General features: G+C 36.3%; 1 long non-coding RNA gene across 1 annotated transcript in view; it reads right to left on the bottom strand.

The window, feature by feature from the left end:
- Positions 1-25,714, bottom strand: part of LOC128072929 (uncharacterized) — a 261,184-nt gene that overhangs the window by 151,499 nt on the left and 83,971 nt on the right. The window contains exon 3 of the long non-coding RNA XR_008202525.1: positions 14,508-14,566. This is a non-coding gene — a long non-coding RNA (uncharacterized LOC128072929). The remainder of the gene's footprint in view (positions 1-14,507; positions 14,567-25,714) is intronic.

The raw sequence follows: 25,714 nt of genomic DNA, 5'->3' as shown, positions 1-25,714 counted from the left end.
GGTCAGTTTAAAATTGGAGAGAAGAATTCCTTTGGCTAATGATAACTTTTTTTTTCAGTGTTTATTTTTAAGTTAATTTCATGGGCTTGGTTGCTAATTGTTTTACATATCAGAGATACTAAACAGTGCTGTTGAGGATGCTGACCAACTATTTTAGAAAATGATCTAGAGCTAGTCAAAAAGGAGGAGAGTTTAAATATGTCACTTACAAAATGCAAAAAGTTAAAATTATGAAATTAAAATTTATGATTAGTATGCTTGTTCCTTAGTATTCAAAGGAGCTAAAAGCAAATCATGCTATAGGGTGTTGAAAAATATCTAAGAATAAGGAAAGATTTAATTGAAATCTAGACTTGGTCATTTAGTCTGTTTTTTTGACTGTATATAACACAAATGAAAATGAAACTTTTAAAAAGAAAATGAAAAAAAAAGTGGAGAAAAGGAAATTTTGCTTCAACAAAAAAAGTTCCACCCAACACATATGAGAAGTATTTTACTGAAGCTCTAGTTGGAAAAAGAGGATATTTTTATTCTTCAAAATATACAACCAAATATTTAGAGTAATCATAGAAAAATTATTGGAAATCAGTTACATATTATTATGAAATTTGTATGTACTTTTCCGTGATATGTGTTATACTAACAAGACAAAAAACTCACAGACCTGTACACAGAAAAAAACTGAAATGCTCATTTCATTTTGGTCTCTTCATTCATAAAATCAAAATCTTGTCTACTTCTTACTTGTAACAAACAAACAAGCAAAAAAAAAGTATATTCTATCAGACCAGTGAAGCATAGAAAACACAACTTCCACACTAATTTCTAGCAGATTCACCATTTGAGAGGAAGTACTGTTTGAATCTCAGCAGAAGGACAAGGATAAACTAAGCAGGGAGATTTGCTGTAATACAACTTATCAACAGTTAAAGGACTATGTGAAGCTGCCCTAGTGCTCTGGAAGTCTGTAAAAGCAGTTGTATCAAGTGTTATCAGTCCATTCTCTTATCTCCTTCATATAATGAGTTTCTGCCTAAACTCTACAATTTCCTCAAAATTATTTTGTTTTATATTATTTTAAAATAATTATTATATAAATTATATAATTATATAGATAATTATATTATTTTACATTGGCAGTCACTAATGCTCTATGTGATCTCCAGCTCTTTCTTTTTACAGTATATATATTTCCAATAATGTATATAGTGAAAAGGAAAGAAAGCAAAGGACAGGACGGGGACAGGAAAAACGGAAAAGAGAGAGAGGGAGAGAGAGAGGAAGAGGAAGAGGAAGAGGAAGAGGAAGAGAAAGAGGAAGAGGAAGAGGAAGAGGAAGAGGAAGAGTTTGCTTCTAGACCTAACTCTGAGTTTGCTCCCAGTATCAAACACTTTACATGTTCCAATTTCAAGGCCTGGTTATCCAGGCTGATCTTGTTCATGTCCAAACAGCAGCTTTCATATCATTACTGTTTTTTATTACTGTTTCCAGTTCTCAACGTGCTTGATTAAAGTATTTTCTATTTTAGTTCTGCCTTGTTTTTAATTTTCTTATCTTTAAACACTCTGTATCCTTAAGTCACTCAGCTTCAGATGACCATCTTGTATTCAACAAAGAGTTCAAAGACGTTTCCAAAGCCTTTCCAGACAACATTTGTTATCATCATATGTGAAATTAAACAGGAATAATATAACATTCCACTGCATTCAGAATACATTTGCTACAGTTGCACCATGTGTACGTCCTTAACACTAACATAGAACATCCAAGGATCTTTTCCTGCTTAATGGGGTGACTGCAATTGATTGACTCTCGCAATAACCAATGCCAATACCAGATTGCAGGGTGCAACTGACCCAGCTGAACTGTGTATCCTGCCATAGTAGAGGGACAAGTTAAAATATTTTAGGTACAATTTGCGTCATATATTGACTCATCACCATTTGCACTGTCTCTTCAAAATGATTTTTATACTATTTCTGCTAGAGAGCTGATTTCTCCATATTTGCTAAGCTCAGAGAGCATCCTGGCTGGCACTGCCCATTGCTGTAAACAGAGCTCCATAAACAAAACTGAGACTATAAAAGCAGTTTATTTCCCATCTATGACAGTTATTTTCTGCACAATCACATGAGGATACATGCATAAATTAACTCTAGTTATTCCTATGGAACTCTAATGAAAATCTGTTTAAATTTAAGGAACACAAAAACATCAATGAAACAGCTGAGAATGTTCTTTTCTTAGCTTACAATGGAATATTATGCTTGGTTAAATGACGAGAATAGATTGGGTAGCCAAGCAATAATAAGGAGTGAAGTAGTCTTCTCATCCTTGCCAAGACCAGATATTTTGCCATCATTATCAGAGGAAAAAAAGTTAAACAATAATAATAACAACAACAACAACAATAAAGTGATCCCAATTGCTTACGTATAGATTATATATGTTTAATCCAGATGAACAAGATTCAAAATTTGGTACTGGTGTATCAATCTCAGCTTCAAAGCATTCAACTATAGTTAAACAAAACCAAATGCAGTTAAATGAAGAATAACCAATTTCTTATAAAACACTGAATTCTTCTGCTTTCTGTGGTTATCTGGTATGCACTTCCAGTAACTGAAGCCAATAGAGCTCAGATCTGAAAATTGAATATTGCTGAAAATAGACAAGCAACTCTTCTTTATCATTTATTTACACTAACATCATCTGGAGAAAAGGATTAAATAAATGCCAGCATCAGGCAATTTTACTATTCTCAGTGGGACTGACTATCCTCATGAAAAAACAAATTATCTTTTAAATAAGATTACGACTTACCTTTTCTTGTCTTTTCTTAGAACCTCTATTAAGTACTGACCAACATTTAGCTGTCTGTACCACTCTCCAATATCTGTGAACAAATATGACTGCTATGCAAATAACACAATGTTTAAAAACAAACTACCTCGTCTTCTCTTATTATCAATTATTCAGAATTCCATTTTAACAGCGTCTACTGTTCAAGAAGAGTTTTACTCAAAAGGTTTTGTCTAGTCTTCATAATCTTAAGGAGATTTTTTTTAACCTGTGTGAATACTTCTTAGATTATAGAAATATAGATGAATCCATTTTTCTACTTGTCTCTCAGACTTCATCTGACTTCCGAGCAGATCAAGTAGAAGTGAACTAGATATCACTCGCATCAGTGAAAAGGCAAACATACACAACATCTCACCACTGTAGCATAAACATGGAGACAGCCAACTTACAACTTTAGTACTCATGCCATCCTACATTCATTTTAATCTTTTAGATTCCTTTTATCCAGTTTAAACTTTCACAGTACTTTTCTATTATCTCTCAGTGAATATCTAGTCATTAACTCAGGCTGGGCATAGCTAAAGCAAAAATTTCGGGCTTTGTCTCACAAAAGTACCAACCACAAGATGTTTTTCAATTTTTCATAAATATTTCTCATCTGGCTTTCACTGATAGGATCCTTGGTTTTCCCTCTATGCCTTCACAGGCAAGACACTCTTTCTTCATGTCATTAGCCACAAGTATAATCTTTTATTTCTCTTTCCTCACCGAATGCATTTCCCATGTTCCCAGAATATGATTTTCAATTATGTCAAGGCATTTTTCTCTGGCTTTAACAAACATTATCCTGATGTGTTTAAATCCATCCACATGTTTTGCTGAAAATATAACATTCTTAGCCCAAGAGTTAGTCCGTGCTGTCCTTATATCTCCCCAGGCATCCCCTATGACAAAGTCTCACTAATGCTGGTCTGCATCAGGACAGTGGCCCATAGTGATATTCTGCACAGAATACTGATATTGGTGCACTTTGGAATTAGTATTAGTGTTACCTAACATTCTTCTGATCACGCTTGCCAGGAATGTGAGTAAAAGCTGATATTTTAGTCTGCTTTTACTTTCTATAACTGCAAATAATGTGAGAACTGCACCATTTGGATGCTCATGCTGTTTATCACACTAAACCACAGTCAGCTGTACATCCTCTTCCACATACGTTTGATTCTTATTTTGACTACTTTTAAGTATGTATGCCATCAGATTTGTAAATTCAAGTGTCTTCCATACGACGGCTCTACAGCAAAAGTGGGCAAATAATAAAAATCTCTTATTCTTTCTATCTTGTGACGTTTTGGTGAACGAGACAAAGGAGAGAACAATCAACAAGTTACATACTTTGACACTTGCATTACACAGCCATTTAGCAGTTGTCACCTTACTGTAGTCATAAAATATCCCCATTGTTTCCCAGCACTGTTAATGATTGTTCATTTTTCTTAATTACCTATTTTCTACGTCAGATTTAGTTTTAGGTTTGCAAAGTTGGAATGCCACATCAATAATTACACTGACCATTCTTGAGTAAAACAATGTTATATCTGAAATATGCTAGTAGATGAGGCATAGCACACAATAAGAAGTGATGATTTAATACTGCTACTAATGTTACAACATATGTTTGCACAAACATATTGACTTTGAAAACATCACCTTAAATTCAATTAATAATGCCTTTCACTATTACTCTTTTGGTGTCCACTGTGGTGTCCACAATTATGCTGAGATGAATTAAGTCATCACATTTTAAAAAAGATTCAGAAAATCAAATACAATACCTCTAACTAAAGAACACAAAGCTTCCTGGAAGACTTAGAAGCTCTAAAAATATCTTGTTTTCTTCCAGATTTGTGTCTGACATCTTATTTAACTATCATTTCTGCAAAAAAAAAAGATACTCAAATGAAGCCTGTTTAGAGAAATTGATCAAAACTACTGACTCCAAAGGTTTGTGGAAAAATATTTATATACACGGAAATTCTTAGAAACTATTCAAAGAAGAATCATTTAGTACCTATGAGAAGAAAAACTGTTGCGTACAGAAACAAATATTTAATATCTTAAAAAATCAAAATACATATGCGTAATAATTTCCTGATAGGTATACGTATACATGTTTGAAGTGTTAAGCTTTGTAACTTCAACATAAGTTTACCATAATGTCATTTTGCTGCTTCATATGCACAAGCATTAACATATATTTAATACACATGTATCTTTTATCATAGAAGTACATTAAGAATAAAAAACAATCCTAACCAGTTGTCTTATTTTATGCTGTCATTGCAAGGCAGTCTTTATATGACAGTGCACAAACTGAACAGGCCTCAATCAATACTCAGAAAGAACAATTGCCGTCTAAGTCATGTTTCAGTACATCTATTGGATCTCATTACTTAACATTTTATTCCCCTCAGTGAAGGCTCTCTTCAGATCACCTAAAACTTATTACCATGTTATTAAATTCTAAAAGGGTTGGAGTTTTTGTGGCAAATGTTGTACCATCCAAGTGCTCCATGTAACTGACACGTATACATACATGAGACCCTAGAATATAAAAGTGCCATTAATGCTTCTTCAGTTTAACAGGCACGAAATTGTCAAGGTCAGTTTATTTCGGGGTACACAAAATACACTTTTCACAGACTGACATTTTTCAGAACACTGCTTTTTTTAATGTCATTTTTCTACACTCAAAACACACCTCCCTTGTCTTTTTCTGCAGTTGCGAGAGTTCACTGAGAGTGCGCTGGAAGCCACATGTGCCTCCCGTAGACATCCTGGAAATAAGGAAGAAATGAAAAGAGTATGCATATGAAGAATAAATGCGACCTGAGTGACGTGGCAGGCACAGGAAGGAGATTTAACTCTCAAGGGCATCAGTTACCATTCTAAGTACATTAATTTCTCAACAGGGAAGGTGGGCTGACATGCTGTGGAGACCTCAGATGGCAGTAGCTCTCAGTAGCTGGCCCTGAGTGGGCCAGCCCACTCCTGAGCAGATGCAGTGTGCAGCTGTGAGCCCAACACATCGAACACACTCCAAACCAAATGTCTACCTGCTTTTAATTTTTTTTTTTAACTCCATTCCAGAGAACTGCAATGTTTGCTCCAACAAGGGGCAGAAGATTTTAAAACTCCTTCACAGAAACAACACAAAATATAAGGGAAAATAAAGCTTGCTTATTTTATATGTTCTTCAAGGATCATCTTATTCTGAACACCACTAAGCAGTTATCTGAAGGGAAGTCAGATTGCAGAAAAATGAGACTGCACACCCTACCGTAATATAATCTATGTAAAAGGCATACAGTCCTGTATCATCTCCTCAGCAATTTTCAAACAGTACATAAATGACATACAATATGAAGTATAAAGAACACTCTAGATTATTTTTATCAGACTTAGTTTTGTATCCTGAAGACAATCCTTTAATCATAATCATTATCAAAAATTTAGGATTTTCATTATTATGCTACATTACTACAACCATTCAGCTACATCATTCCTGCAGCAGCATTTATTCTGTTTTCCAAGGTGACAGGAGCCTGTATTCCACAGAAACTGCAGGATGCTCAGAGGGCAGCGATGGAAGGGGAATGGTAGAGAGCAACATAAATAGCTTTAGGGAGAATGGGAAGAACACTGCCAACTCAGGCATGTAGCTCCACACAGCTGGCTATAATACAGCAAGGTTCTAGCTCTGCATCCCCCACAACATAGTGAACATTTGGATTGTGGAGGACCAGGTGCCATGCAGTTCAGACAGACTCCGCCAGCATGGTTTCAGTGCTGTGCTCAAGTAACTGAGTGTTTTTTTCTGTTTGAGTATTTTGGAGAAGTTGCATTGCTGTGAAATCAGACCTGTTAAGAGTTTACCAGCTCTAGCCCAGAGCTGCCATAGGAGCAATACTAACCTAATATCTTCCGGTAGTGGAAGTAATAGTGACATCAGATGGACTCACTGTGGACTTGAGACAGTTCACATAGAGTCCAAACTGATAATATCTGCTGGACTTTCCTCTGCATAACACTTTTCAGTGTTTTTTATGTTGGAAAAGGTAAACAGGGACATGCAAGACAGCTATGCATGAAGCCTGTTAGATTCATTACTTGTTAGAGCTTCACACAGCATAAAAGCATCTAAACTCTGTGGACATAAGCTGGTTTTGTAATTGATACAAATACATTAATACAGCAGTGAAATTTGAGATACAAAAACATGGTTCTGTACCTGTAATGTGATTAAGCTAAAGACTGAATGACAACATAATAATGAAGGTTAACTGTAGCTCAGCTGTCTGTCTTGGCTACACATCACAAGATATCCATTTTGTAATCATCAGTTAAACATTACATAATCATTGGTGCTTCTTTGCTTTTTATCAATCATGACTATATTCAAAGATAAGATAGGCCAGCTTTCTTGTGGATCAGTTCTGCATACCTCTCTAAACGGAAGTGCAAAACAGAAAGAAAAGTAGTATCAACATGGTGGGATGTTGGAGAAACCAATGTTACCCAAAATGTAATCGAACCACATCTTTAGCAAACGTAATGTCAAATTACTAAGTGCTACTTGAATTCAATCAACCAACACTTCTGACTAACTTGAGTTTTGAAGTTCCCATAGTAAATAGGAGTAAGTACAGCATAAAGTTCATAGAAGTTTGTTTTACTTGAGGATATTTGTTCAGGAACAACCAAAATTGCTTTTAGTGACTAGACTAAATCACTTTTCTACCCCCAGAGAGAGGGTGTTCCCTCCAAACCAGAGATGACGGCATAATAATTTCAGAAAATATTATTTTCATTTTACTGATCTTCAGCTTTCTAATGCATAGGATTTTAAGAAACAGAACAGATACTCTGAAAATTATAGAATATTTTTATTATTTTGCTTTAAAGAGGAAAACGGGATCCTTGAAAATATTCTTTCTTCTATTAGTTGTATGTGGACATTTTACTGACTTTAGAACCAGGTTATCTAAGAATCCACACTAGTTCATTAAAAGCTGTAAGTAGATTCTGTCACGGTTGGTTTCTTTCTTCTCTTTGTAATAGAAAAATGAAAAGTAAAATATACTTTGATGCTTTGATAAAGTTTTTTTATTACATCATTTTAATAAATGTGTACACATACTTCTATGTTTGTGTCCAACAAAGCCAAGAAAAGTACTGTGTTTTGCACCTCAAGTTCCACAGAAAGTTGTTCTCTCCACTCTGAATCATCCATAGAAAGGAGGAGCGAGCAAGATAATAAAAAGTTGTGGCTTGCATAAGATGAGTTCATTGTAGTGATTTTCAATCTCAGAATTAGGCCATTTTTTTTCTAGTCACTCATCACCTTCAGTGGAAGAAGTAATACCTTTAACTTAAATCTCTATTGTATGGAAACACTCTTGTCCTTAGAAGCATTGATTCCATATCAAAAAATCATGCAATAAATGAGGTGGAAGGGATGTCATCTAATTCAATCATCCACTCAAAGCAGATCTAATGAGAGCAGGTCATGGTCTTGTCAAGTTCTATACACTTCCAAGGATGGTGATTCAAATATAAAATAATAATAAAAATATAAAATAAAAATCACATCTAGTGGACTGTTCCTGGAGAGAAGTGTCCATACCCCCATAGATTTTCAAGGATCATTATGAGGCTCTGTACAGATTTCCTACATAATCAAGTAGAAGAGAAATTTCTGCGTCAACTTCTCATTAAATATGGATATGTATATTGTCAATTTTGATTCAAAAAGCTTAAATTTGAGAGATTTTAACGCATTCTACATTTTCATATAACATTAATCACATCATAACAGACTGTCTATAAAAGGTATACATCCTTTTAGCCTTGTCTTGCATTGTATCATCTTTCACTACAAAAAACTCATCTTTTGTAGTTCAGTTATCTTCAGCATAGATAGCAATTACCTTATAGCTATCAAACTGCTTATTAATCCCAAGGAAATATAAATAAATATACGCATTTATAGGTGGGGAGTGGGGGATGGGGAGGAAATTCCAGAAAGCTTGAATCTCAGTAACACCAATATTCAAAATAAATGGCTAGAAGTCGGTCATTTTATCAGCAGAAGTGAAAAGAAAAAGCAGTCAGTTTTCTAATCAAGAGCTAATCAACCTAGGAACTTCTGTTATATAGCACAAGGTGAATTTTATGTTGAGATGGGAGCTGGAGAAAGGAAACAAACATGATTTTCCTTCTAAAAGCTGTTCAACCTTTCTGTCTTCTGCAAACTAGCCTGAGTCAGAAAGAGCTCTTTGCACCAAATGGTTTTCTGGTAAGCAGCTGTGGGCTTGAGTTTGAAGTACTGCCTTAATATGTGGTCATGTACCATCCAGTGCTCTAACTGGTGCTGTCAAACCTTTCCCGTAAGAGACTTACTGTGAGAAAAGTGTCTGTCTCCTTGAAAAACAATTAGGCAATTACATTGCAAAGTCATGAAAACGTACTTCCTCTAAAACCTATGAAGAAATCAGACACCTGCATGTGCTATGTAGTCTTAAAAACAGAATGACAGGATTACAAGGTCAATGGTTTTCCTTTTGAAAGATGTTATCTGGGCAGGACTCCGACTCCTAGAGAGTTCAGAAAAAGGAAGAAGACAAAATACAAACAAAAAAACTACTAGAGGCAGAAAAATCCAACCAAGTGAAAAATAATTTTAAACAAAATAAACAAGAATGATGAGAGATGAGAAATATCTGCAGCTGTACTTAACCCTTTCACTAACCTCTAAAAGCTGTGCAGAAATCCAGTATAATTAGTTTTTTTGCTGAATTACACTCAAGGATGAAAGAATCTACAAAACTGCAGGCCCAGTTCACCAGTTGTTTTGAAAATAGAATTTTTGTGGCTAAGAGCAAAAAGACTTGATCAAGTAAATGTATGAATCAAGAATCACATAGGCTTCTCAGCATAGGATAAGGATGGAAATTTCCTCTACATAGGAAGCACATCTTTTCAGTCAAGTGAACCCTTGCAATTCTTGCTAGACAGGACCCAGAGTGCAGAGGCTCTTTTCAAGCCCATGTTGATCATTTCTCAGTAACCTGTGATACTGGGAGTCTGGAGACAGGCAGGGCTGAGCAATGCTGAGGCCACGCATGCCTCCTCTAGCCTTACCTTAACTAACACCAGCAACTGTTTGGTGATAAAATCTGAGCTACCATCAGGAGATAAACATGCAGCTAGAGGGCTGTGGATGCTGACTAAGCCCCTATGAATCATGTGAGATACTTAGATCCCCCAACTTGCCTTTGACTCTCAACGTCAGAGGACAGTAGTTAGAAGATACACTTTAGATACAAATTTCAGATTAAGTGCAAAGGACCACTTTTACTGCATTCTAGCAGCGGAAAACACCATGTATGAGAACAAAGCCTACTTACACTTGTACATAAGAGAGACCTAATCTTGACTGAGGTCTTCCAAAACTACAACAATGAAAGCAGAACAAGTTCTGGACACAAGTTAGTATACTTATATGATTACTGAACAGCTTACTATTGAAGATAGTTATCCGTCATTATCTCAAACTGAATATCTCTTTATTAGTTACTGTGTAATATGTGTAAGATGCCACACAGACTCTACTGATATATTAATCAGTACAGATAAAAATCCATCCCTACTGGCTGTTCTTTCAGAAATCAGGTAACAATCAATAAAAGGACACATCCAGATTCAAAGAGGAACAAATACACTGCACCAAAATCTAAGTAAAGAATGCAGCATTAAAACGGAGCCAGCTCAGGTGTTTTTGCAGCAATAATTAGTGGTGACGTCTACCACAGAAAGTGAAACGCCCCCAGAAATGCATGAAACATAAAAACTCCTACTGTACAGAATCTTCTGGGGATAAGTTTCATACATGATTATATGCATTACCCTAAGCCCAAAGTATCGCAACTTACATTTTGCTGTCTTCCTCTTATGTTTTTCCATATTTTCTTTCAGTTTCATACTCTTGACTAGTCTGTGGTTCAGCAAGCTATTCTCTATGTTTGAATATTTTCAAATTCTTTTAAAACTATACCCAAATGCTAAGATATGCCTTTATATACACCTGTATACATATATGCTCCCTCCCCCTCATATGCACACACACACACATGCACAGACGCACAATATTCACTTCTGAAGGTTTCCTTTCCTAGAATCGCTTCCAGTGGCACTGATATAGTACTATTTTCACCACCAGATGGCAGTAACTTCAATTTAATATAAACCAGACGTTGCCACATGTGCAGCAAACAATGGCATTCTTTATATTTGGGTTTTTCTGTAAAAAAGAAATGCTGTTGTTTTTTTTTTCCCTACATATAAAGATATTCCAGATTCCTTCTGTTTAATGAAAAAATTGGAGAATAAAGTTTTCTACTAGCAGTGAAGCTCAATTTTGATCGTCATTCCAGAAGCTTAAAATAATAATAATAAAAAAATACAGATATGCTACTCCAAGTCATTGTTTTCTCCAAGAATAATTTTCAGTACCAAATGAACTACGTTACTTTCAATTGCATAATGAACTTTTACAATATATGCTAGTAATTACAATAACTAAAAGGCTCTACGGAATGGAAGCAAATGGAAAATCTCATTTATATTGGTTTCTCAAATATATAGAGTGAGCAGACTTCTTCTTACGTTAGAAGAAATTCAAAGTATCATCTGCAGCTAAAACAATGCAGATAGCACATACTGTATTACATGTTTCCTTCAATGTGGAATCTAACAACAGCTTCTGCTGGTAAGAGTAGAAGTTTTTTTCCAATTAGGCAGTAACTGTGAAAATAATGCAACCTGGTGGAAAAGGACTACTCTAAAAAACATATGAGGGCTACTCCGAAAGTAATGCCTTCTATTTTATTATGTTGGCTCACAACATTAGAGGAGGATGCATGGAAGCAGAGGTTTAACTTTCCTGCCAATATCCCATTACATTTTGTTGCTGTGTGATAGACGGCAGCAGAGAGGCAGTCTGACAAAATTGCATATGACGTGGAAGTACACATGAAGCAAAGGAGTGTCATTGAATTCCTCCACGTGAAAGAAATTGTGCCCATTTACATTAATTGATGATTGCAGAATATTTATGGATATCAAATAGTGGATGTGAGCACAGTGAGGTGGTGTGTCTCAGCTGTAGTGACAGCAACAGTGAGTCACCTCCAGTTGTACAAGTTTTTTACACTGTTGGTGAAAATACATAGCTAGTGGTGGTGATTATGTTGAAAAAGAGTGCTTTTTAGCTGAGAATTTGCTCTATCAAATATTATTATTGTGCTCTTCATATCCTTTATATTTTCCATGAAAATAAATAGGAGGCATTGCTTTCCAAACTCTATTTTAGTAGTAATTGATTCATAGCTTCCAGACAAACTACAATCTTTATCCTTTATTTTTTTTAAACTTCTCCTTATTTCTGAAAGAAAATTTCCAGAACAAAATGGCATATATTATAAAAAGAGCACTTCACTCTTTTTCTACCAGTATTAGTATTCAGAATGATTATGTGGGTTTATGTTCAGCTCTCTGCTGACTGCAAAGAAAATATCAAAAATGCGCGTTCTATTGAATAAAACAGACTTATCTTCCAATAAATCTATGACCAAATATGCAGCCTGTTTGGACAGCTGTCTTCCACTGTTGTCCATGTACATATTCAGATACTTTTCTCCTTATAAATTTTTATAATTTCTTTTCATTTTATAGGCTGAAAGACAACACAGGAGAAAATTTTCCTCACACATATAAAATAAATAAGTACAGTGATAGGATGAGAAGTTCACAAAGTAAGAAAAATGGCCTGGATTTTATGGACGAATAAATTAGTAAGAAAAAACAAGGAGAGTAAAAGAGAAAATCTGATCTCTGAAAAATCAAAAATGAAAGAAAGGAAATAAAGCCTAACAAAAAAATCCACAGTAAAAGGAGGAAATGTAAGCAGGAGGGAAAGAAACGGAAGCACGAGGAGAAGAAATGATGATTGTAAAGTCTTTGAGAGAGAAAGAAAATGAAGAAAAGACAAACTGTTGACATCAAGTCTGAGTTTAGGAATGACATCACCATGAAGTCCAGTGTTTCTTTTATAGAAAAAGCTAGGCTGCTATCACCTGCTTTATTTTAAATATGCTGGTGACTGTGCTTTTTGAGAGTACAGTGATATGGTTAATTTCTACTAATTCAACATTTAGCAGTCACCCGTACTTGTAGTTCCCACTTATGGCAAATATTCTTGAGTATTTCACTTTTCATTGTTTACCCTTTATGTAAACCAACAACATGCCTCCAATTTATATGGATGTGTACTACATGCCTGGCATCCATAATCAAAATCTTTTGAACTGAAGAATATCTGTAGATACAGCATTATTCAAAAGACCTAAGCTTTTCCTTATGGCTTGTTATTTTGAAATTCCACATTCACATCAGCTGGAAGCATGAGCAGAATCCACCACAAAAGTAAGCAATTTCTAACTTCTGAAGAAAGAAGAAAAATAATGGTAACACAGAACTTTAAGCATGAACCTAGCCAAAATGGTTTTAAGTGGAGAATGCAAATTTGTATGAAAACCACACATTCAAAAGTCATCCTTAGATCAGAAAGACAAACTGAAAGAGATACTGCAGAAGTGTACAGAGGAAGTGCTGGGATCTACAGTTCAATATAAGGTCCTGGCCAGTAAATGGCCAGTAAAGTAAGGGTTACAGAGGACTTCTTTTTGCTCCAGCTGCAGTAACAGTAGTAATCAGAGTAATGTTTACAAATTCTTTCATATTTTAAAAAGGACATGGGAAAAACAGAAAGAGGTGAAGGAAGAGTAATAAAACCTGAAAACTGAGAAGACATTTCAAATCTTTTTCAGCTGACTTGATGTAGCAGTGATCATGGGAAAACAACCACCTTTTATAGATACCAGCAGAAAATAATAGCCCGATATCCAGATAAATTTAAACCATGCAAAAGGCAAAATTTTGACAGTTTGTTTTTGCAATTGATCACTCTTTCTATAATGGATTAAAAAAATATATATTTATTTCCTGCTTCAAAGACAAAATACAAAGGACAAGAAAAACAACTTGTATTTTAATTACATGGTCAGTGGTGCATTTTGATTTTTTAAACACTATGACTCTCCATTTAAGGACTGAGGTAATTAGTCACATCTTTAAGGAAAAATATTTAGAATCACATCAAGACAATGTCAGCCTTCCCACAAGCAAGAAGATAGTCACTAAATATTTCTTAGAAACTTAAGGTGAAATTTTCTTCTGAGTGAAGGAGACCATGACAAAACTCCCATCCAATGTAACGGCACTAAGATGATAGATCCATTTCTGATGCTGCTGGTGCAGAGCTATGTTCCAACTAGAAAAAGCTGCTGAGACCTGCAGTACCATCCTAGTCAGACCAGGTTCATGATTGCCAGCCATCACGGCAGGCCTGACTGTGCCTCCATTGTAGTCCCAACACCCTGCCAGCACTATGACTACATTCAGTGGGAGTCATGTCAGAAGCTATAGGAGTCTCACTCATCTCCATGCCAGGAAAGAAAGCACCTGAATTTGTTGGTGGTGACATGGTAATACAAACTTTAAATAATGATCTCAGGACTTACCAGCAGTTAGTGAAGTGATACAAATGATCCAGCTGCAAAACTGAACTGCAGGTGGACACCTGAAAGAAACACAGCTCATCAGACAAGGATAATGGATTCATGCAATAAATCAGCCTCTTGATTTTTTTAAATAAACTCACTTTCAAAGAAATACATACAGTGATGTAAAGTATATTACTAAATACACTGATAAAAAATATATATATTTCTTTTTCTCAAGACTTGATGACCTTCAGCAAGTTAAAAGTTTTAGGGGAATTGCCAGGTGTCAGGCAATATTGTGACCCAGTACCACAGCACAGCCTGCCTGGCTGTTCCTCCACTTGGCATGGCCAGCCCAACTCCCAGCCTTGCTGCCCCACAGCTGCAGCAAGGCAGGCAGTAGTAGGCTGCAGCCAGAACAATGTCACTGCCCAGCTACTTGCTATCTTGCATAATCCACCATCTTTTATGATGCTATAGACTGGGGCAATCTCTTCCTAGCTGTACATTCAGTCACATGCTGAGCTATGTATGCAAATAAAGTCAAGATTTAATTATTTTTTTGTGACATGAAATACATCAGGACACAAAGATTCATATTCATTTTGCTAAGTAGACAGCTTGTTAACCATATCGCTGCTTATTAATAATGAACTTCTAGGAGCTAGCATAAGCTAGAAGAAGGACAAAGACTGACAGACAAACCTGATGGGACAGGAGCCCTGCAGGTCACCTAGTTCAATCTCCTACTCAGCAGTACCCTGAGCTGTGCTCAGTATCCTAGCAGGTAGCTCAGCACCTGAACCAGATCTGTACTACCCCTGAAGTCCATGGGCTGTCCTCATGAGATTTCCCTCTCCTTGACCACCATCATGATGGATATTTTTTTCCTCTGTCCAATTGCAATTCTTTTTGCTGCAGCCTGTGACCTTCCCTTTGCAAGCTTTCATCAAGCACCTCAGCAAAGACTCCACCTTCATCTTCCCTACAATCCTTGTGTCAGCAGCATGTAGAAGACTCCCCAGCTAATGATCCTTTGCTATTTGTCAGAACTGCTCTTATTAAGGTGGGCTAAAACTGAATACAGCACTGCAATGCCAAGTAGAGAATACACAGAAATGTGACTACAGAAAATACAGGAAAATGGGAATTTAGAAGTACTAAGAATAATTTTAAAATAATTCACTTAACTAAGTTCTAAGTTAATATAATCTATTTTATGAATAAACTTGCAGCAGATGCATTTCTTAGACTGCATTCTAGTACCTGAAAATTTGTCTTTAAACCTGAATTATCTGGAAGTTTATCCATTTTTATTGAGTCGCTCAGGAAATGAAGTAGTAAGGCATTGACATTTCTGAGTTTCCTGAGTCTTGGTTTCAGCCAAAAAGTGGTATAGTAGTAACACTTTCTTCATTCATAGTACATATCTTAATGTTTTGAGATAAATTCTTAAGATTCAGCCGTAGCAAATTTTTAAATATCAATCCACTGTGAGATCACACGGAATGGTAACTGCACAAATCTTTTGAGGTACTGACTGCCTTCTGATTTCCATTTGTTCTTTGTAAAGTTCCATCATTGTTCCAGTGAAGAAGATAATAATCATATGCATTTGTATTTCTTTTACAAATTTTAATTTTCATCTTAACTTTTAAAATATTTTTATTTAACTTTCAAAATAAATATTAAATGAAACCCTTGTTTAGAAGATGTAGCTAAGGAGATTTTACAGGGCTGAATTGCTCACAACCACCTAATCTACTCCCCACTTCTACAGCCTTTTATTTATGAGGTGGGAATTTGATCAAAACTTGGTATCTTATTTTTGTTTGCAAGTATCACAACAATCTCCTTTCCTAAAACACATGTTGCTTCTTCTTGTGATGTAATCTAGAAAATCAACAGTCAAACATTAGTCTAGAAAAATCATTAGCCAAATAATTTTTTTTTTTTTTTTTTTTTTTTTTTTTTTTTTTTTAGGGGAAACAACAGTTTTTAAGAGGAAGTGGTGCTACCTCTGGTTACTGTTGTTTGTGTTTTTAAGGTGTAGTGGAAGAGTCATTTTCAGTATGCAGTACAAAAGTACTGTCAACTCAGAATAAACTCAGTTCACAACACCAGAGACCAGGAGGAACAGAAACAAGGTGAAAGTCTGCAGTGCAAGATGCAATGTTATATCTGTGGTTATTGCTTCTGTTATTTGAAACCTTGTGAGGAAATGAAGGACCCGATTATATTAATGAACTACAAAATAAGCTCTTCAGATGATCCAGCATAGATGATAGATGTCTCTAAATGAGGTATTTGTTTAGGCATGGTCAGTGAAGAGTATTTCTAGGGCACAGCAGATTTCATGCAGTTAAAATCACTAAAAATAGATCAGATTAATCATACTGTAAAGTGTCTCTGATTATAAAAGGGGCCTGTGGTGACTAGCTCAGGGGTGCTTAAAACTAGGTGAGATGAATGTCATCCAAAATGGCTGAGATACCAATCTGATGTGTCCATTAACCGGATTTATTTCATTTTGAAATGTACTGTTAGATCTCAGAAGAAAAAAAAAAAAATAGACAGAAAATTATTAAAATTTCCATGTAAGAAACTGCAACAACTTGGCTAGGAAAACTGCCCAGTACTCAAAGTGCTCAGGTGTAGGAAGCATGTATTTAGCTGGAACAAACATAGAGGAAGGCTATTAAAATGAGTAGTAGGAAGGGAGAGATTATTGTGAGAGAACTAAAAGCTTAATTTTAATAAAGTAGAGCCAGTGGAAAATGTATACTGCGGGGAGAATTAGATCATTACAAGCACAAGTGAAGGAGAAAAATTGTTCAGTCTGAAGAACAGAGATGGCACAAGAATAACCAGCAGAAAATCAGACTGAAAGTTAGATTTTCAGCTATCAAAGCATTAGTGTTTGGAGGAGCCTTCCAATAGGGAGGTCGGACTTGTTTTTCCACACATATCTAATTGTTTTCAAGATGAAAAAATGATACATTTATGGAAGAGAATGTGAAATACCATTGCCTTTAGGACAGGAGGCTCAGCTTCATATGCCACCACTTTGATCCTAGAAGGGATTCTGTATGCATGGCTGCACTTATTGAAATGTCAGAAATCATACTGTAGATATGCCTACACTACCATTATGAATATGTTGAGGTGCTTTTTTAAACTTGCAATTAATACTAATAGAGCTTTCCCCAATAACATTCCCCATCTAAAAATCCTACATATTTGCTGAAAGTAACATTCTGTTTCTTGAGAAACATATTAAGGAAGAGAAGGTACTATATGCAATTTCTTAATAACAAACAGAACAGGGAATTTTTTACTGCATAAACTAAACTTCTTTTGCCAGAATGGTGCTTCTGCTACATGTGTTTTCCCTTAATATTGCATTTATTGTCCTAGAAATGCATATGTAGATTAATACTTTTCCTAATAAATTCTAGCAAACATAACTTTTTGTTCACTGTACAGATGTTTGTACAAATGAGAAAATCATATTTTGTGTATATATAAGAATAAATTCAAGCTACAAAAAAAGGAACGTCATAAACAGATACTGAAGGATGCAGGTAGGGATGTCCCCTCTAACATCACTAATCCAAAAACAGTGGATGCCAAGAGAGTACGAGGGAAATGGACCACAGAAAGCTGAGAGGACCACACACTCTCCCTGAACTGAATGCCCTATTTCCATTGTCATGTCATGAAGACACATGATAGATGGGCCATTAGTCCAACCAACAAGAGCATCTTTTGAATTATCTTATTCCATAAGCATACGTCAGATGGATTGTAATCTCAGTTTGAGAAAACTCAGATAATATTATAGGAAAAAGACCATTTTTTAATCTTGTTTAAAAACCGTGCCCTAAAAATGAGACCATTCGGTAAGAAATAACAAGTGAAGGAATACTGTTAAAACTGTATTGGAACACTGATGTAGACACAAAATCCTAGGTGCTTCTCAGAAATGAATAAGACTTTCTTCAAGGTCTAATTTGGGATTTATTTATTTCTTAATGTCAAACTATCAGCCATCATGTCCCCCATAAAGCAAAAATCTTTCCATTTCTCTGAGAAAACTTTCTTTTGCCAGAACTCCTATAAACAGGTCCTTGACAGTGGCATTTGTTAAGCAAGTATGCTGACCTTTTCAAAGTTACTCTTTTTCTGTATGACTGTTCTTGTTTTGCATTCTGATACATATTATTTCACATATTGCTAACTACAAACTTAGCATGCTTGTCCTACTTTGCAAGGTTCTTTATTCACGAATGTACAAGTATTACAAGGTTTCTTTAGAATGCTTTCATGTCTGTAATGTAAATCCTCCAGAGCTCTTCAACAGATACAAACACGGGAAATTCTCAGCCCAAGCACCTAAACAAAATGTAATAATTCTATCAAAGCTACATCTATACATGATATTTATTCTGAGAACTACTTCTTCAGAATATCTATCCCATTCTGAATATCTCTTCAGAAGAAATAAAAACAGAAAAAAACAAAAAACCAAAAAACAGTAATTTCACAGACAACACGATATTTTAAAAGCAGGTCCAACATTAACTTAGATACACTCTTCTCCCTTGCAAGTCCTGCTTGATATTTCATAAAGTCATTATGTAGCATACCAAGAGGATAGTGAGTAGAAAGCATGTGCTGCATAAGAATTATCTCTGTGATGCCCTTCTGAAAATATTGGAAAAGTAAAAGAGAGCCAGAACACTTTTTTTTTTTTTTTTTTTTTTCCTTCCCCCAGAAATGCTTGTTTTCTGCATTAGGATGATGCATCTCCTGACTGTTTGGCATGATGATCTCTCAACAGGAAATACTTTTGCCATGGGATCATATCACAAAGCCTGTGGTCTTAAATTAGCTAGGGTCTACCCAATAATGAAACTTACTGCTACGGATCTACATCTCTCTGTTAAAAGGCTACAAAAAATACCAGGTTGCTTCAGATTAACATTATTTCAGTAATGCTAAATCTTTTTTTTTTTTTTTTCCTGTAAGCAGAACATAAGCATTATGTTCAGGAATGTCTGCTTATCAACATCAGACTTGGGAAATGACAATACTGAAATGAACACACATTTTAGATATTTCTGGAATCAGACAAACTTCCATTTCAAGGACAAAACAACCTTGAACTATGCCAGTTAGTGAGAAAATATGTCTTTCTGGTTATTTGATTCAGAATTAATCCTGCATCTGTTATTCATATTCAAAGCATTTGGAATGAGACTCAAACAGGGAGCAAGGACTCCAGCAGACTTTCTGAGGCTTTTTGTGATGGTAGTTATAGACTAAGAAAAATTTCAAGGGCCAGAGAGACTTAATTTTTTGTATATTGAAGTTACTTAAATTAATCAATTCATGTTTATAATAAGGCACATTTACATACAATATCATGTTACTGGCTTAACTTATCTATCAGATACCTCCATTTTGAAGGAAAAAGCCTAGAGACTTTCACCTACAACTGAATTCAGTCAACTTAATTTTAGGCTTTGATGGTTTTTTGCTAAATGAGGTTCCTCAAGGCCTGTTCTTAGTACCTTCACAAACAGGGATGAATTCACTGTTACTAAGGAAATATAGAAAAGGATGATCCTATGGGGGCTAATCAAGAAGCTTTTGGTGATTATTCAATCTGGCATCATTTCAGAAACCTTGAAATAAAAAAGTATATTTGCATTCATTTCAGCTAACTATAATTTGTCTTGTATCACCAAGCAAACCACAAGTTGTGGTCTCCTATCATTGTTTTCTTTTTTATTGCCTTTACTTTATCCAGTTGCTTCTTAGGATGACAAAAACCTGACCTTGTAATGATGACTTCAAGAAATCACAAGAATCACAAGAATCACAAGAATCACAGAATCACAAGGTTGGAAACAATCTATAAGATCATCCAGTCCAATCGTCTCCTCATCACCATTGCCACCACTAGCACTAAACCATATCACGCAGCACGTCATCCAGACGCGTCTTGAACACTGCCAGGGACAGTGACTCCACCACCTCCCTGGGCAGCCATTCCAGTGCCTGACCACTCTCTGAGAGAAGAAGTTCTTCCTTATGTCCAACCTGAACCTCCTCTGATATAACTTGCGGCCATTGCTCTGTGTCCTGCTCGTTGCCTGGGAGAAGAGGCCAAATCTCTCTTCACCACAACCTCCCTTCAGGAGGTTGTACAGTGCAATGAGGTCTCCCCTGAGCCTCCTCTTCTCCAGACTAAACAATCCCAGCTCCCTCAGCCACTCCTCATAAGGTTTGTGCTCCAGACTCCTCACCAGCTTTGTTGTCCTTCTCTGGACATGCTCCAGGATCTCAACATCTTTCCTATAGTGAGGGGCCCAAAACTGAACACAATACTCGAGGTGCAGCCTCACCAGTGCTGAGTACAGGGGGATGATCACCTCCCTGCTCCTGCTGGCCACACTATTTCTGATGCAGGCCAGGATGCTGTTGGCCCTCCTGGCCACCTGAGCACACTGTCAGCTCATGTTCAGCCGAGCATCAACCAACACCCCCAGGTCCTTCTCTTCTTCACACTCATCCAGCCACTCATCCTCAAGCCTGTAACGCTGCATGGGGTTGTTATGGCCAAAATGGAGGACCCGACACTTGGCCTTGTTGAACCTCATCCCATTCACCTCAGCCCAGCGGTTCAGCCTGTCTAAATCCCTCTGAAGGGCCTCCCTACCCTCAGGCAGATCAACACCACCTCCCAGCTTGGTATCATCTGCAAATTTGCTGAGGGTACACTCAATCCCCTCAACCAGGTCATCAATAAAGATATTAAACAAGGTCGGCCCCAGTACCGACCCCTGTGGGACACCACTTGAAACGGGTCGCCAGCTGGACTTCAGTCCATTCACCATGACCCGCTGGGTACGGCCCTCTAGCCAGTTCCTTACCCAAAGAAGTGTATATCTGTTCAGACCACGGGCAGCCAGTTTCCCCAGAAGCCTGTGAGGGCCCGTGTCAAAGGCTTTGCTGAAGTCTAGGAAGACTACATCAACAGCCCTCATCTATCCCTCATCTATCAGACTAGTCACCCAGTCGTAGAAAGAGATGAGGTTGGTCAAGCACGACCTGCCTTTCACAAACCCGTGCTGGCTGGGTCTGATCCCCTGGACACTGCGTACATGCTGTGCAATCTCATCCAAGATGATTTGCTCCATAACCTTCCCTGGTACTGAGGTAAGGCTGACAGGCCTATAGTTCCCCGGATCCTCCCTGTGACCCTTCTTGAAGATGGGAGTCACATCAGCAAGCATATGTTATGATAAGCAAATGTTGCATATCATCATAAAATGCCAGCATGCTGTGTTCACTTTAATACAGAAAGGACATTGAAGTGTTGGAGCAGGTCCAAAGAAGGGTGACAAGGCTTGTGAAGGGCTTGGAGAATGTGCCCTGTGAGGACAAACTAAAGAAACTGGAGTTGTTTAGTATGAGAATGAGAAGGCTGAGGAGAGATCTTATTGCTCTCTTCCAATATCAGAAAGGTGATTGCAGCGAGAGCAGGGTTGGTCTCTTCTCACTGGTGAAGGTGCCAGGACAAGGGGAAATGGCCTCAAGTTGTAACAGGGATGGTTTAGGATGGATATCAGGAAAAAATTCTTTACAGAAAGGGTTGTTAAGCACTGGAATAGGCAACCAGGGAGGTGTTTGAGTCACCATCCCTGAATGTGTTTAAAAATCATTTGGATGTGGTGCTCAGGGACATGATTTAGCAGAGGGTTGTTAGAGATAGGGTAGTATGTTAGGTCATGGTTGGACTCGATGATCTTGAAGATCTTTTCCAAACTGAGCAATTCTATGATTCTGTGATTCGATGATTCCTAGACATTATGCCGAACTAGAGTATCCTTCTCTTCATTTAAAAAGAAGAGCATGGTCCTTTTGGAATGGTTTTGTTTTGGGCTTTTTGTTGTTGTTTCTTTTTTTTTCTTCTAAAAGAGGCTTGCCAGAATAACTCAAAATGAAATAAACAAGCCTTTTTCCCCACTGCCTAAGTTTTTGTAGACCAGATGTTCCACACTGGTTCAGCTATGTTCACAGATTGTCATGATTTTTTTTTCCATTTCTTCATGGCAGGAAAAACAGTTGGAGGACAAGGTAAATAAACCATTCTGGTAGGATTGGTACCTCTCTTAATTTAAGTGAGTTATTCAGACTAAAATTCCGCTAAAATAAACCAATGACACAGTCAACCTAGTCTGCAACATACCATGCTAAATCTTTGTCCACCTCTCTTGTGAAAACAAAGGAATTAGTACTGCAGACAGCAGGGCCACAAATTACACTGAATGTGAAGGAAACTGTACCTGATAACCTTTGCTATACAAATCACAACCCTTCAAAACATTCGAGACATCTCTGATATTAAAAAAAAAAAAAAAAAAAAAAACACAAAAATCACTCCTTTTTCTCAGAACCAGTGATGGACTCCCTTTGTTTAGACAAGTTGAATTGGCTTATATGTCACCACAGAGTTTAGGAGATTGCGTTGCTTATTGTGAGCCTTACAGCCCTGGTATTCAAGAAAAAAAAATTAGATTGTTTGTTCCTTCATCTAAATGAATGCTCAAATGAGAAAAGGAAACAGAAGTATCAGTGTAATAACCATTGCCAATTTTAACAGAGTAAAATGCCTCCAACTGGCAGCCTTGTTGCCTTTACTTCAGCAACCCCTGAATAATGTCCCGTCGTGAAGTGCTTTATCCAGCTGCAAAGCTGACACGTCACTCAAACAACAGCCCAGTAGAGTATGGCTTTTTAGAACTTCAGGGTCAAAAGCAGAAAGTAGGCCATGCCTGTACGTACTTTTAAGTAATAAATCAACACATGGTAAAGCTCAATCTACAACAAAAACAGAAATAAACTTACAGGTTTCACAATCATATTTGCACTATTAATAGAGGTGCACCTTTTATCATATGTGTCTATTTTTCTTGTATATGCCTTTCATTGCAATGCTCTACCCTCAGCTCCTTACAGGAGAAGACTAATTATTTCAAGAGATGATCATGAATATAATTAAGATCAGATCCTCCCCTTGGTACATTGTGCAGACTGCTGTGAATCTAGAGATGACTTTCTTATCAATTACATTAAAATGAACAACAGACGAACAAGAGGGAGACCTTTTATTTAAAAAAAAAGCTTCCTTCCAGGAGCAAATCTCTTTCTCCCCCTCCTTTTTTTTTTTTTTAATAAAACTCATCTTACTATTAGCATGAGAATAAGTGATTGCTGCCATTGCATTACTGAATTTCAGACATTATTTGGATACCAAATGCAACAACAATGAATTCAATCCTGTTAATGCTGTCCACATAAGATGGATCATTTAATTTATTGTTGGAGGTAACAGACAAAAATTGAGAGAATCTCACAGACTAAACAGAGCCTAAGGCAAAGCACTTTTGTACGTTGTATGAATTTCTAACTGAAGAAATTATATGAGCATGTTTGTCATCATTAACATGCATCCATAGTTCAGCAAGAATACCACAATGTCATATTACGTGTAACAGCTTACACAAAAGACCAGCAAATAGATTTTTCTCTAAAGCTAATGGGACCAGTTAATGGACCTCCTGTAGAAAAGATACAATTTGCAATCATGTCAAAGACAATCTGAAAACTGAATTAATATGCAGGATATAAATTATCCAGAATGTATCCAATGAATCCAGATCATGATCATTTTAAGATAATGGGTTTCCTACTCTTGCTATTAATATTTAATTGCTTATTTGGTATGTTGATATTATCTGATGCATTTTTTTGTATCTTTCTTAGATAATTTTGGCTTGCAAGCCAGTGAGGTAGCCCAAGTACTTTTTTTTTCTTTCTTTCTTTTTTTTCCAAATAAACCTATCACTATTCAGAAACAAATTACAGTTGGTTCATACATACACTTTCGTTTCTCATATGCTGTCCCCAGTCTTAAGTTAAATCAAGCCATCCTATAGATCTGTGCAACTTCAGAATACACCCTGAAACTATTCCACTTGGTATGCTCATAAATATGAATTACTTTCATGGAATAGCAGTACAAATTCTACCAAGTACAACAGAAAACCGCAAGAAAAATATTTATGGAAATGAAGGAAATAATTGTTAGTGTTCCTGAAACATCAAACTCTGTTCAGTGGTGCTCCAGATATCTTCCTCTCCTTTTCAATTTTAACAAGAATAAGTAGAATAAAATTAATCATGCACTGGTAATAAGAACAGAACATACAGTACGCAATAGAAGCTGTTGGTCATAAAACAAATATTTTAAAATTCCAATAAAAATAGCGTCATCAAAGTTCCTAGCCTACCACTTAGACTTAAAATTTCACAGAAGACATTCAGTAAATACAATTAGTAAAATAAGCAGATAGGCTGAAGCAAACACAACTATGCACTTCAAATTTTCAAGAGGAAATATAATACGCTGCAGCTGAAGGAATAGCAAAGCAAAAAGAAATAAAGTACAAACACAATGATTCTCAAAGGTTAATGGTTACACCACTGCCTGACATCCACTGATGACATTCTCACCACCTATAACCTGCAGATAATCTTTTTTTGCTCCCTGGAAAGGGTATGACTAATAATGTATTGACTCTTGTGTGGACTTTTAATTGTCTGCTAATATTAAAAATTAGCATTGTAGATATAAAAATGAACAAACAAACAAATACATAAAACTGGCAAAAGATTAGAACAAAAAAAAGTTACTGCAGAGAAATAAAAAAACATTACTTTCATGCTCTGTCAAACTTATTACAATATGCACTTAGGACAAAAACCAAAATCTTGTTTTAAATTACATTTGCTAAATCTACGTTAACAAAAGGATTTGTGGCCCTGTCACGAGAAAACATTGACCCTTGACCTTCTTTAGTTTAGAGAAGGAGAACAGCCAGAATCTTGTGTATCAAACTAATGTTTGTTTTGCATAAACGTTCTCTCAGTTGTTTTGGTTTTCTGCAAAAGCAAAATGGACAAACAAAACAGAATAAAATCAAACCAACTAAAAAACAAAACAAAACAAAACACACAAAAAACCCAACAATGAAGAAGAAAATGCCCCATAAGAAAGGCTCTCGACTCGGAAACAGTGCAAGCCTGCTTCTAAACAGTCATGTGACTTTTTTTTTTTTGCTAACAGCCATGTGCTCGCGTATCATTTTACT

The sequence above is a fragment of the Tympanuchus pallidicinctus genome, unplaced genomic scaffold (assembly GCF_026119805.1).
Source record: "Tympanuchus pallidicinctus isolate F22 unplaced genomic scaffold, pur_lepc_1.0 scaffold10, whole genome shotgun sequence".
Taxonomy (NCBI): Eukaryota; Metazoa; Chordata; class Aves; order Galliformes; family Phasianidae; genus Tympanuchus; species Tympanuchus pallidicinctus.
The sequence above is the reverse complement of the archived record's forward strand: the minus strand, read 5'-3'. Positions and strand labels throughout refer to the sequence as shown.